This window comes from Rhyacophila brunnea, unplaced genomic scaffold (assembly GCF_057557595.1).
Source record: "Rhyacophila brunnea isolate RB1 unplaced genomic scaffold, BYU_Rbru_1.0 scaffold_4, whole genome shotgun sequence".
In the NCBI taxonomy this organism is placed as follows: Eukaryota; Metazoa; Arthropoda; class Insecta; order Trichoptera; family Rhyacophilidae; genus Rhyacophila; species Rhyacophila brunnea.
This window is the reverse complement of record NW_028233068.1, coordinates 44,827,035-44,841,062: the sequence shown is the minus strand read 5'-3', so window position 1 is coordinate 44,841,062 and position 14,028 is coordinate 44,827,035.

The following is a 14,028-nucleotide window of genomic DNA, read 5'->3' as shown; positions in this document are numbered from 1 at the left end:
TGGTCCCTATACCATTTATCCGATTGCGATGAAACCTTCGTCAGTTGTTGTGGTAACACCCGCAATGGTTTTTGAATTAGTACAACTATCTTCTTCTTCTTCTTCTTCTATTCTATATTCTTCTATTTGTATGCGTTTCTATTCCATTCATCCGATTGCAACAAATTTTTTGTCAGTAATTGTGCCAACACCCACGAAGGTTTCTGAATTGGTACAACCATCTTCTTCTTCTATTCTATCTTCTATTCGTATGCGTTCCTATACCATTCATCCGATTGCAATGAAATTTTGATCGACTGTTGTGCTCACGCCGCAAAGGTCTCTGAATTGTTACAACTATTTTCTTTTTCTTCTATTCTATCTTCTTCTATTTGTATGCGTTCTTATACCATTCATCCGATTGCGATGAAATTTTGACCAGTTGTTGTGAGCACGCCCGCGAAGAGTTCTGAATTAGTACAACCATCTTCTTCTTCTTCTATTCGTATGCGTTCCTATACCATTCATCCGATTGCAATGAAACTTTGGTGAGTTGTTGTGCCCTTGCCCGCAAAGGTTTCTGAATTACTACAATCATCTTTTTCTTCTTCTATTTGTATGCGTTCTTATGCCATTCATCCGATTGTGATGAAATTTTGACCAGTTGTTGTGCGCAAGCCCGCAAAGGTTTTTGAATTAGTACAACCATCTTCTTCTTCTTCTATTCGTATGCGTTCCTATACCATTAATCCGATTGCAATGAAACTTTGGTGAGTTGTCATGCGCATGCCCACGAAGGTTTCTGAATTATAAAATCATCTTCTTATACTATTCGTATGCGTTCCTATACCATTCATCCGATTGCGATGAAACTTTTGTCAGTTGTGTGCGGTTTCTAAATTATTATTATATAACATACAAAGTTTGTTGTTTGTTTGTTCCATCCAATTTTGATTTTTTTTTTACTACATATTTATAACATTAATAACGTTTTCATATTTTGGATTCGATATTAATTTAGTGTTCTTATGTTTGACCTTTACTCCTATTATAATTATTTTCATATTGCCATATTGTATTACACAGATATTTTAATATTAAAGAAATAATTACCTCTTATTATTTTTCAAATATCTAAGATAAATATAACCACGAAGCGACCCCGTGCGAAGCCGGGTACTTCAGCTAGTCTAATATATAAAAATTAATATTTGTGTGTTTGTTTGTGTGTTTGTTTGTTCGTATTTAATGCACAGCCATACCGTTCATCCGATTGCGATAAAACTTTGTAAACTTATTGCTTGCACTTGCGGGAAGAGTATAGGCTATACTAATATATAAAAATGAATGTCTGTCTGTCTGTGTGTCTGTCCCGTATGCGTTCCTATACCATTCATCCGATTGCAATGAAATTTTGGTAAGTGGTTGTTTGCACACCCATGAAGGTTTCTGAATTAGAAAAATCATCACCTTCTTCTTCTTCTTCATTATATTTTCTTTTATTCGTATGGTTCCTATACCATTCATCCGATTGCAATGAAATTTTGGTAAGTGGTTGTATGTACGCCCATGAAGGTTTCTGAATTAGAAAAATCATCACCTTCTTCTTCTTCTTCTTCATTCTATCTTCTTTTATTCGTATGGTTCCGAATCCGATTGCGATGAAACCTTCGTCAGTTGTTGTGTTAACACCCGCAAAGGTTTCTGAAACAGTACAACTATCTCCTTCTTCTTCTTCATTTTATCTTCTTTTATTCGTATGTTCCCTATATCATTCATCCGATTGCAATAAAACCTTCGTCAGTTGTTGTGTTAACACCCGCAAAGGTTTCTGAAATAGTACAACCATCTTCTTCTTCTTCTTCTTCTTCATTTTATCTTCTTTTATTCGTATGGTCCCTATACCATTCATCCGATTGCAATAAAACCTTCGTCAGTTGTTGTGGTAACACCCGCAATGGTTTTTATTTAGTACAACCATCTTCTTCTTCTTCTTTTTCTTCTATTCTATATTCTTCTATTCGTATGCGTTCCTATTCCATTCATCCGATTGCAATGAAACTTTGGTGAGTTGTCGTGCGCACGCCTGCAAAGGTTTCTGAATTAGTAAAACCATCATCTTCTTCTTCTATTCGAATGCGTACCTACACCATTCATCCGATTGCAATGAAACTTTGGTGAGTTGTCGTGCGCATGCCCACGAAGATTTCTGAATTAGAAAATCATCTTCTACTTCTATTCTTATGCGTTCCTATACCATTCATCCGATTGCAATGACATTTTGATCAAGTGTTGTGCCCTTGCCCGCAAAGGTTTCTGAATTAGTACAATCATCTTTTTCTTCTTCTATTTGTATGCGTTCTTATGCCATTCATCCGATTGTGATGAAATTTTGACCAGTTGTTGTGCGCACGCCCGCGAAGGTTTTTGAATTAGTACAACCATCTTCTTCTTCTTCTATTCGTATGCGTTCCTATACCATTAATCCGATTGCAATGAAACTTTGGTGAGTTGTCATGCGCATGCCCACGAAGATTTCTGATTTAGAAAATCATCTTTTTCTACTATTCGTATGCGTTCCTATACCATTCACCCGATTGCGATGAAACTTTTGTCAGTTGTTGTGCGCACACCTGCGAAGGTTTCTAAATTATTATTATATAAAATACAAAGTTTGTTGTTTGTTTGTTCCATCCAATTTTGATTTTTTTTTTTTTACTACATACTAATAACATTAATAACGTTTTCATATTTTGGATTCGATTTTAATTTAGTGTTCTTATGTTTGACCTTTACTCCTATTAGAATTATTTTCATATTGCCATATTGTATTACACAGATATTTTAATGTAAAAAAAATAATTACCTCTTATTATTTTACAAATATCTAAGATAAATATAACCACGAAGCGACCCTGTGCGAAGCCGGGTACTTCAGCTAGTAGTAAATAATATTAATAAATACGGAATTAAGCAACAAGATAATTTGAAACCAGCGGTACTCCATTTCAACTTCCTACCAATAAGAAAAACAAATAATTTGGATAGTTCGATGAACCAAAGGAACACTTTTATTTATTTTGTGAACCTGATTCTAAATCACCACACCAGAGCTAGTCAAAGAATCTAGGTCTAAGTTTGATTAAAAGTATGCATATTTAATAAAGAATGCTACATTAGTAAAACTAGTGTATTAATTGAGTACCTAATTTTATTAAATTAATTTATTATGATGTTCATACTGTGTTTTTGATGCATGATGCTCTTGCTTTTTCGTACATGTTGGATTTTGATTTGATTAAAAAATAGTGTTATCAAAATATTTCCAATTTACTAAAAATCAGAGCTTTGAATAAAGTAGCATGTGTCTTGTCTGTATCTATCTCAAAGGCTGTTTGAGACTTTCACGGTTGTTTGTCATCAATTGATTTTTGGGTTTTTACCGCATGGACTTCTTCTTTCTTTCCTTGACGTTTCGGGCTAGTTGCAGTGCAGAGGCCATTATCAAGAGATATCATAATATCATAATCAAACATAATCATTATATTATAACATATCGAGGAAAGAAGGAAGAAGTACACTTGGTAAAAACCCAAAAATCAATTACGACAAGGTATCTTTACTCATGTTTCCATCTACACTTAGTTATACATTTATAATTTATTCAAACTACTGACGAAAGCAATGGGAAATTGTATTGGTTTGTCCATTATTTCATGTATTTTTATGTTTCCTACTCAAATTAGATTCATATAGATTTAGATATTTATATTTGTATATTAATGTTATGATTTTGTAAACGATTTCGTAAACTTATATTATTATATATTTTGATGTCACAAACAACTGATTCGGGCGAATGTGGTGATGAAAATGTTTTATAAAGTACATTATGTAAAACTGAGATATTTTTGTATTACAGTTATTATATCGAATATTGCACATATTTTTTGAAAAAATATTGAGCGTTCCGGTTCGTAAAATTTTCTATTTCGAGCACTGCGTATCACTAATAAAGTTTAATGTGCACTATTTATGGGATATTAGCAGCCTACCTCCACCATTCGCTACTAGTACCTAATAAGTTTTTTTGGGTGGGATTTGGGTCATACATAGTGCAAACTAAAGGTTACTGCTGTGCGACGTGGCCCCGAGCCTGCGTCTGTTAATTATGATGATATCTAATAATATGTGGTGTGAGATCAGTCCAGTCCGGGAATCATATTATAACACCTGGCGAAGACCAGTTTTGCAAAAGTACAATGCAGCGTAATTAATATAGTATACCTACTGTTCAAGAAGTCTTGGACAATGATAACCATCCCTGGCGATTGGCTGCTGAACCCGAATGGCCTAGGTATCTACATCTACTACCGGCGATGGAAGGGGTGACGTTAACAAATTCTGGTCGGTAGGTACATAATTTCCGCATTTATCTCGCAGATCCTCGCACTTCCCCGAGGACATACCCCATTTCCAGATACTCACCATCTCGCATCTACAAGTGGCTATCGAATGTGCGTGGCCTAACGTTCATAAGTATTATAATTATTGTCAAACTGTGTCTTCAGTTCTGTCTCGTCTTTTAAACATGCCCTGCTAGAATATTAAAGGAAACATTGGATGCCCCAAATGTTTACACCAATTCAATAGTGCCACGGACCATCCGCTGACACATCCTTGACAATCCTTTGAGAAGGTTGTTCGACATCCAAATTATCCGAGTCACAATCCTTAGACATGAGGAAATATTCCACTATCACTATGCAATCCACTATTCAACATTAACACATTAAACCAATCAGCGGGTCTATTCTATACACAAGGCTGCTTTGGGACAGCTACGGCAGCTAAATAGAGTAGGAAAGTATCGAATTATTAACACTTATTGTAACAATTACAATAAATTAGTTATAATTGTTACAATAATTACTTACTATGTTTTAACATTATACAAATATTCGATACTTTCCTACCTTATTTAGCTGCCGTAGCGAACCAAAAGCAGCCTTGTGTATAGAATAGACCCGCTGATATTCAATATATTATTATTCTACCTATATCATCATCATCAGCCGGGGTCAATCCACTGATGGATGAAGGCATCCCCAAGCTTCTTCCAACTCTCTCGGTTCTGTGTCATTCGCTGCCACGTATTTCCGCCAAATTTTACCAGTTCGTCAATCCAGCGGCTTTTAGGGCGACCCTGTGGCCGTTTCGTGCTCCTTGCGTACCACTGGATGACGGCATTTGTCCAGCGGCCATCCTTTCGGCGAGCAATGTGCCCCGTCCATCTCCATTTCAGCTGTTTGGCAACGTTTATTACATTCTACCTATATAAAAATAACAAATTCCGTATTTATTGACATTTTTGGTGATAACTTTTTATCTCAGCATATTAATTTCAACGAAACCCAAAGATAAAACATTTAAGTAATATATTATTATTATCATAGTCTGGCGGGATAGCTCTGAAAATTCAATGAATTGTGGACATCTCTATAAAAGCCGTTGTTCGGCGGCGGCGGATAGAATGCATTTATATAAATCTCAGATCATAATTACCACTGCCTTGCGCTACAAAGAATTTTCCATGTTTTTTTGCAAGGGTGTTTCATAGGCAGCGCTCGAAATGGACCGGAAGGCACCGGAGCGCACTTACTGTTCGTGGAAAAAATGAAAAGTAATATTATAATCATTCACCTTGAATATATTTTTTAAAAGTTTATACGAAACTTATCGGAAACATATTAAAAAATGTTTTGTATGACGTGAGGTTATCCTCCATTTTCATCGGCGGCGCCGACAACATTATGCCCTAGTCTTGCATACCACAAGATTGTGATCACATTTGACCGTCTGATTTTGGCAGGTGTATAAAAAATCTAATACACTTATTTTTATATAATACACAAAATGATGTATTAGATAAATATAATAATATTTTCGGAAAATTATCGAGCGCTCCAGCTCGTAAAATTGTCCCGTTTCGAGCACTGTTCATGGGCTCTGGTCAAATTCAAATTGCAATACTCAATGCGGGTAGACGATTTGTTTTCAATAAGGCATTCATTTCATTCATCAAGGCAAAAATTCTTTTGACTTAGCATCGAGTAGAGTAGTTTGCGTGAAACCACTTCCTTTCCTTAAAGAAACTCGATAGTAAATGCGAGGTATCCATATACCTAGACATCTAGAAAAAAAAACATCAAAATTTACTGAGGAGCCACTAAATATAAAATGGCGGCGAAAATAATATTTTCTATGATTACCGTCTTCAATGATTTTCAATTAAAATAGTTATTTTATGGTGTTGAATACTAATAATTCATAATATCGCCGGTAAGAATATGTAAAAATAATAATAGTAACGAAAGTGAAGCATCCGATCTTGTAGTCTCACCCAAAGTGTGGTACGCGTACCCCGTGGGGTACGGGAAGAGTTTGGTGGGGGTAAACGCTGCACCGGGATTTGGCTGCGCCTGGTGCAACAAGCATTAAGCATTAATACGACATCAATACAACAAAGGAAGAAGAGCAATATTGTTAGAATCAGCTTCAGACGGATTACAATAAAATTAAATATAAGGAGTGTACTTTAACATCATTCTGGTTGCAAATGCACACGTGTGTCCAGTTTTAACAGAGAAAGCCCTGCAATACATCTTGCCTTTTCCAACTTCATAATATCTATGTAAAGTTGCTTTTTTCAGCATTTTTAGACATTAAGGGGGGAGATGCTCAGCGTAGGTAAAAATGGAGCTTTTATTGCATTTTCAAAGCATGATCCTGGACATTCCTTAAACGTTGTAGACAATCTATTTATATGATTTTGAAGCCTTATTATCCTTTATATTTATTTTAAACTTTTGATGACTGCATAAAGTATTTTTATTACATAAAATAGTTTTCTTCTAAACCTCTCGCTCTAATGTTTTAGAATAAAGTAATATTTCAGTACATGCATGTGCAGTGGTGTTAAGATTTTTTACATTTATTAAATTTTAAACGCATTTATGTTGCCGTGTTGCATTTATGTTGCGGCCGTCTGTTGTAGCTTAACCACTGGGGAATGCCAAAAGAAATTGCGTATTTCAAAAAAACACTACCTTATCCTTAGGTCAATAATTATTATCAAGCAATCATTATTCGTAGGATGTTTATCACACTGCCTAATTCTTGTCAAATTTGGGACACAGAGATTATCAATATATTTTTTTATCGTAAATATTCCACTAAAATAATGTCGACATAAATTATACTAATGGTTTTATAAATGCGTTATAAACACCACTGCACATGCATGTACCTACCTACTGAAATAAGACTATATTCTAAAACATTAGAGCGAGAGGTTTAAAAGAATACTATTTTATGTAATAAAAATACTTTATGCAGTCATCAAATGTTTAAAATAAATATAAAGGATAATAAGGCTTCAAAATTATATAAATAGATTTTCTACAACGTTTAAGGAATGTCCAGTATCATGCATTGAAAATACAATAAAAGTTCCATTTTGACCTACGCTGAGCACGTCCGCCCTTAAGGCTTTTGGATGTGGAACCGCATCTCAGATTTAAATTAATAATCAGGGAACCAAATTACGATGATCTGCCATCTCAACATTAACAATTTCACCATTCTCATTGGTTATAATGAATGTTATTTATAATATAACTTTTATTTATATTTTATTATGAATGAATTTCATTTTTCGTTTATTATTATTTTGTTTATGTACTTACTAAAAAAGGAAAAAATAAATATATTTTGATTGTTATCAAAGAACATATTATAATATGTATATGCAAGGGGTAGTCAGTGTTACGAAAATTATAGAAGGGGTACACAGACGTCCAACGTTTGGGAAACACTTGGAAACACTACAATAATTGAGGCGTAGAGTTACAAAACCCGCTCTAGAGACTTTTTTGAGTTTTGAGTAAATGACGAAAAACTGTTTTGAGCATATTATGATGATTTAAGTGTAATTTTAGATGTTATATTTCTTCCGTTACATACGGAAAAGTATAATAAATTGTCAAATCCAAGTATAAGCTGTATTTATTCAAATAAATGCATTTTAATTATCCCAAGAGCGGTCTTTGTCAGTCTCTACCTGACAGAGCGGCGTTCGACGCGGAATTTTTTAAAAGGAGCGGTGTTTGTCGCACAGTGGTACATTGTTAAGGCCATGCATTAGTTGAGGCACGGCAGTGTTGCCATCTTTTGCAATGCTGATTATAGTACAAAGGCTTAAAAATTATAGTATTTCAAAAAAATATATAGTACAGGAACATTTTTCGTCTTGAATCCTTTAAAATTATAGTATTTTGGTATATTTGGCGTACAATTATCGTATTTTACATTTTTCGCAGAATTAAAATTATAGTATTGTACTATAATTATAGTACGGTTGGCATCACTGAGGCACGGTCTAAAAAGATCGTTGCTAGGCGATGTGCGGATTGCGGGTCGCGGGTGTAAAAGACGCCTGTCAAACGAAATATTATTTCTCATATAAATCCAACATATGTCCATTTTATGTTCTGTTTATTATTCTATTAGTAACAATAATAATATATTCATTGACATGTTTTATTTTTAAAGTAAATGGGTAACGTTTTTAGTCATCTTTACACGATTTTAGAATTAATTGGCCCGTCGCCATCACGCAGCAAAGTGACGTATGTCTGACTCGACGTTCTCTCAAGGAATGCGAAGCGAGTACAAAATTTCGTCGCGCGTACAGTTGAAAATTATTTGGCGTTTCACTGATGCGTCACCTTAACAGGAGATGATAGTTCAGTAGCGGTCCGTATTTATTATAATTATGTAATATATTTTCGAATTTACTTTGTCTAAAAAATATTTTATAGCCATTCTTACCTACTGGGAGCTGTATATTTTTCGCATTGCACCTACATATTTAGCTGTTTTATTGGTATGTAATATTTTTTAAAAATAGTGCTATATACTTGTCTTAAAAATATATTTTTTTTAATTTAAAAAAATAGTTATTTAGTTAAATAGTACCTACTTTTTACTATGTCAAATTGCCTTTGTGAAACTTTTTAATTTTAATATGTTTATGCCATGTACTTATTTTTATTCTATTCTAAATGTTACTTTTCCTGGAAACAATTAGTTATTACCTACATACCATGCAAATTATTTGTTTAATAGGTAACTAATCTTTTATAATTATATAAGTGCCCTAATAATTCTTAATAATTTTAATATTAATGACCATATTTTGAATCAGAAATATATTTTTAAACCCTTAAAAGGTAATTATAAGATAATTTGAAATAACAATAACATATTTTTTAATAATATCAACAGCATAAATAAAAAAAACCCAGCGGACTTAAGTACAGGCTTTTACCTAACTAATCCCTGTATTACCTGTGTCCCCAAATTCCATGTCTGTGGGAAACCCATCATTACCTACCAACCTATTTATTAAATGTAAAAATAAAATAATAATATTTTTAAGCTATATTATTCATAATCTACTTAGGTATATTAGATGTTTTATAGCATTTAATTCAGAAAACCAAATCTGATAAACAAAAGTAGCGAAGTATGAGCTTACTTATTTTCCCATATAAATATTTATTACCTATATTCTGTTGTTCCTGCTCCGTTTCATATACCTACAAATAATAGTGATAACGTGGAATTTCTGAAATTTATTGCAAAAACGTATTATAAAAGTAACGGTATTTCTACAAGATAGCACAGCATTGTTAACTATGTGTCGTTATTACAACTAAACTAATCTACAAATTAAGAAACATATTTGAATTAAAATTCATTATCGCTCATATTAACGAATGATACAATTTTATGACGAAAAAAACTTGTCGCGTGGAGATAATGATAAGAAATGTCATTTTTTATCAAGGGAGATGAAAAAACTAGCCTAACGTAACATAACCTACTAAATCTATCATTTGTATAGTACAAATTATCAAACAAAAAGCATTTCTCCGACAGAAAATAGTTTTCCTTTAATTATATTTTTGACACAAACCAAATAATGATAAAAACGTGTAAGAACCTTATGATATTTTATTATATCACATAGAATATTAAGTATAAATGACAACAAAAAATACACGTAAAACTAGAAAATAATATGAGCCACCACTGGGTTATTCATAACAATACAGCAAAATATAGTCAATTTTTAAATACGTTTATTGGCGTAACAGGCTACATTTCCAAGCAGCTGGATTTTTAAAACGCTTCCTTGATTGTTCTTGTTGAGATTCCGTCACACTAACTATTGATACATTCATTATTAAAAGTAAAAAATAGTAAAATAATTGAAGCAAAATTATGACGCGCACGAGAAAACGGTTTGACGTTTTGTATGGAGATTAAAAGATTCGTGAAGAGTCATTATTTAAATCGCGGCGTCTGATTGGCCGGTTACGCAGAGAGGGTTTTACCAGAACAAATTTATTTTAAGAGCGGGTTTAGTCAGTCTCCTCGATATTTATTTAGATTTTTTGAAGAAACAGAGAGGAATTTAAAACTCTCATCTAAAACAGAAGATAGGTCTTACGAAAGAGCTCCTGCGTACATTCATAACTATTTTTTTTGAAAAATCGCCCAGAGCGGGTTTTGTCACTCTACGCCTCAATTATTAATAGTGCAAATAGCTAGTAACACAACTGTACCATCTTGTGTTAAGTTTACGAAGCTTTCGTTTGTATGATTATTGCTTGGCTGTATAAAACATTAGATAGCCATGTCTTTCTTTATCAAAGTAGTGTGATTCTTTTAAGTACTACAAATACATAAATCGAACCTAATCAAAAGTGATAAAAAAGATTATTCTGATTATTTATTACAAAAAATATTCGTTTAAACCACCTTTTGTTAAATATACGAAGCTTTATATTATCAGGTTGGTATCGGGGTTTCCGAATATTATAATAACATCGCAGCACTGATTACAAAAATTTCACAATGAATTCTTTGAAGTTTCTACATGCCATCACCGGATTTTATTTAATTAAAATGGCGAATCAGAATAAGTTACACAGACCCAGAAAAATCCAATTATTATTAAGTTGCTTGCAGCCCAGCCTTGCCCATAGCATGGCCCGCACATCTTGAGGCGCCCCCCCCCAGGCTTCTATCAAATAATGTAAATCGACTCACTCACTCATTATTAATATTCAAGGGAGTTCAATACTTTTCTTTTAATTATTAATTATTAATATTAATTAAACATCTTGTTATTTAGGTATAACACTAATGTGATTAGACTTGTAAACCTTTTGTTCCGTTTTTCTCCATAATGTTACAAGTTGACATGTCCAGCTTTTACTATATAGGTATGTAGGTACATCAGAATTTATATAATACTAGCTGAAGTACCCGGCTTCGCACAGGGTCGCTTCGTGGTTATATTTATCTTAGATATTTGAAAAATAATAAAAGGTAATTATTTTTTTAATATTAAAATATCTTTGTAATACAATATGGCAATATGAAAATAAATTGGATGGAACAAACAAACAACAAACTTTGTATTTTATATAATAATAATTTAGACACCTTCGCAGGTGTGCGCACAACAACTGACAAAAGTTTCATCGCAATCGGATGAATGGTATAGGAACGCATACGAATAGTAGAAGAAGATGATTTTCTAAATCAGAAATCTTCGTGGGCACGCGCATGACAACTCACCAAAGTTTCATTGCATTCGGATTAATGGTATAGGAACGCATACGAATAGAAGAAGAAGAAGATGGTTGTACTAATTCAAAAACCTTCGCGGGCAAGGGCACAACACTTGATCAAAATGTCATTGCAATCGGATGAATGGTATAGGAACGCATACGAATAGAAGTAGAAGATGATTTTCTAATTCAGAAATCTTCGTGGGCATGCGCACGACAACTCACCAAAGTTTCATTGAAATCGGATGAATGGTGTAGGTAGGCATTCGAATAGAAGAAGAAGATGCTGGTTGTACTAATTCAGAAACCTTTGCAGGCGTGCGCACGACAACTCACCAAAGTTCCGGATGGATCCAAAAAAACGGATGAATGGTATAGGAACGCATACGAATAGAAGAAGAAGAAGAAGGCAGTTGTACTAATTCAAAAACCTTTGCGGGCTTGCGCACAACAATTGGTCAAAATTTAATCGCAATTAGATGAATGGTATAAGAACGCATACGAATAGAAGAAAAAGAAGAAGAAAATGGTTGTATCAATTCAGAAACCTTTGCGGGCGTGAACACAACACTTGGTCAAATTTTCATTGCAATCGGATGAATGGTATAGGAACGCATACGAATAGAAGAAGAAGAAGATGGTTGTACTAATTCAGAACTCTTTGCGGGCGTACTCACAACAACTGGTCAAAATTTCATCGCAATTGGATGAATGATATAAGAACGCATACAAATAGAAGAAGATAGAATAGAAGAAAAAGAAAATAGTTGTAACAATTCAGAAACCTTTGCGGCGTGAGCACAACACTTGATCAAAATTTCATTGCAATCGGATGAATGGTATAGGAACGCATACGAATAGAAGATAGAATAGAAGAAGAAGATGGTTGTACTAATTCAGAAACCTTCGCGGGTGTTGACACAATTACTGACGAAAATTTTATTGCAATCGGATGAATGGAATAGAAACGCATACGAATAGAAGAAGAAGAAGAAGAAGATAATTGTACTAATTCAAAAACCATTGCGGGTGTTACCATAACAACTGACGAAGGTTTCATCGCAATCGGATGAATGGTATAGGGACCATATGAATAAAAGAAGATAGAATGAAGAAGAAGAAAAAGAAGAAGAAGAAGATGGTTGTACTAATTCAGAAACATTCGCGGGTGTTGGCACAATTACTGACGAAAATTTTATTGCAATCGGATGAATGGAATAGGAACGCATACGAATAGAAGAATATAGAATAGAAGAAGAAGAAGAAGATGGTTGTACTAATTCAAAAACCATTGAGGGTGTTACCACAACAACTGACGAAGGTTTCATTGCAATCGGATGAATGGTATAGGGACCATACGAATAAAAGAAGATAGAATGAAGAAGAAGAAGAAGATGATGATTTTTCTAATTTAGAAACCTTTATGGGTGTACATACAACCACTTACCAAAATTTCATTGCAATCGGATGAATGGTATAGGAACCATACGAATAAAAGAAAATATAATGAAGAAGAAGAAGAAGATGATGATTTTTCTAATTCAGAAACCTTCATGGGTGTGCATGCAACCACTTACCAAAATTTCATTGCAATCGGATGAATGGTATAGGAACGCATACGGGACAGACACACAGACAGACAGACATTCATTTTTATATATTAGTATAGCCTATACTCTTCCCGCAAGTGCGAGCAATAAGTATACAAAGTTTTATTGCAATCGGATGAACGGTATGGCTGCGCATTAAATACGAACAAACAAACACACAAATATTAATTTTTATATATTAGAAGATTACGAAACCAGGAAAATTTAGTTTCCATTTCTATTTATAAAAAAAATCTTTCTAATGTGCTTTTATGCGGTTTAAAAGTAGGTATATTACGAATCATAGATACCCTTGTTTCTTTGTACAAGGTGGGTCTGTTATTGCACAGTATAGAGATTATTATATGGCAGTAGCGATGGGTGGAGTTAGGCTGTTAATATCCGCCATAAATAGTGCACATCATACTTTGTTAGTCATACGTAATTATTTTTATTGAACTAAGACTAAAATTACACAGATGGTATTGGATAGTTTTTAGAAAATAATTAAACACTGACTAAACCAAACCATAATAGTTTTGGTATATTTTGGGCGATACGACAAAACTGTGCACACTTTTTCATTCCTACTTATTTGTCTTCGTTGGATTAAGAATAATATATTATACGAGCCGGCGCGCTTGGCTCCGTTCCAATTGTCGTTGTTGATATCGTTCAGCTCGTGCCTCTTGTGATTGAGATGCACGCAATTGCGACATGCTTACACGCACATTTTTGTTAACTTGTTGGAT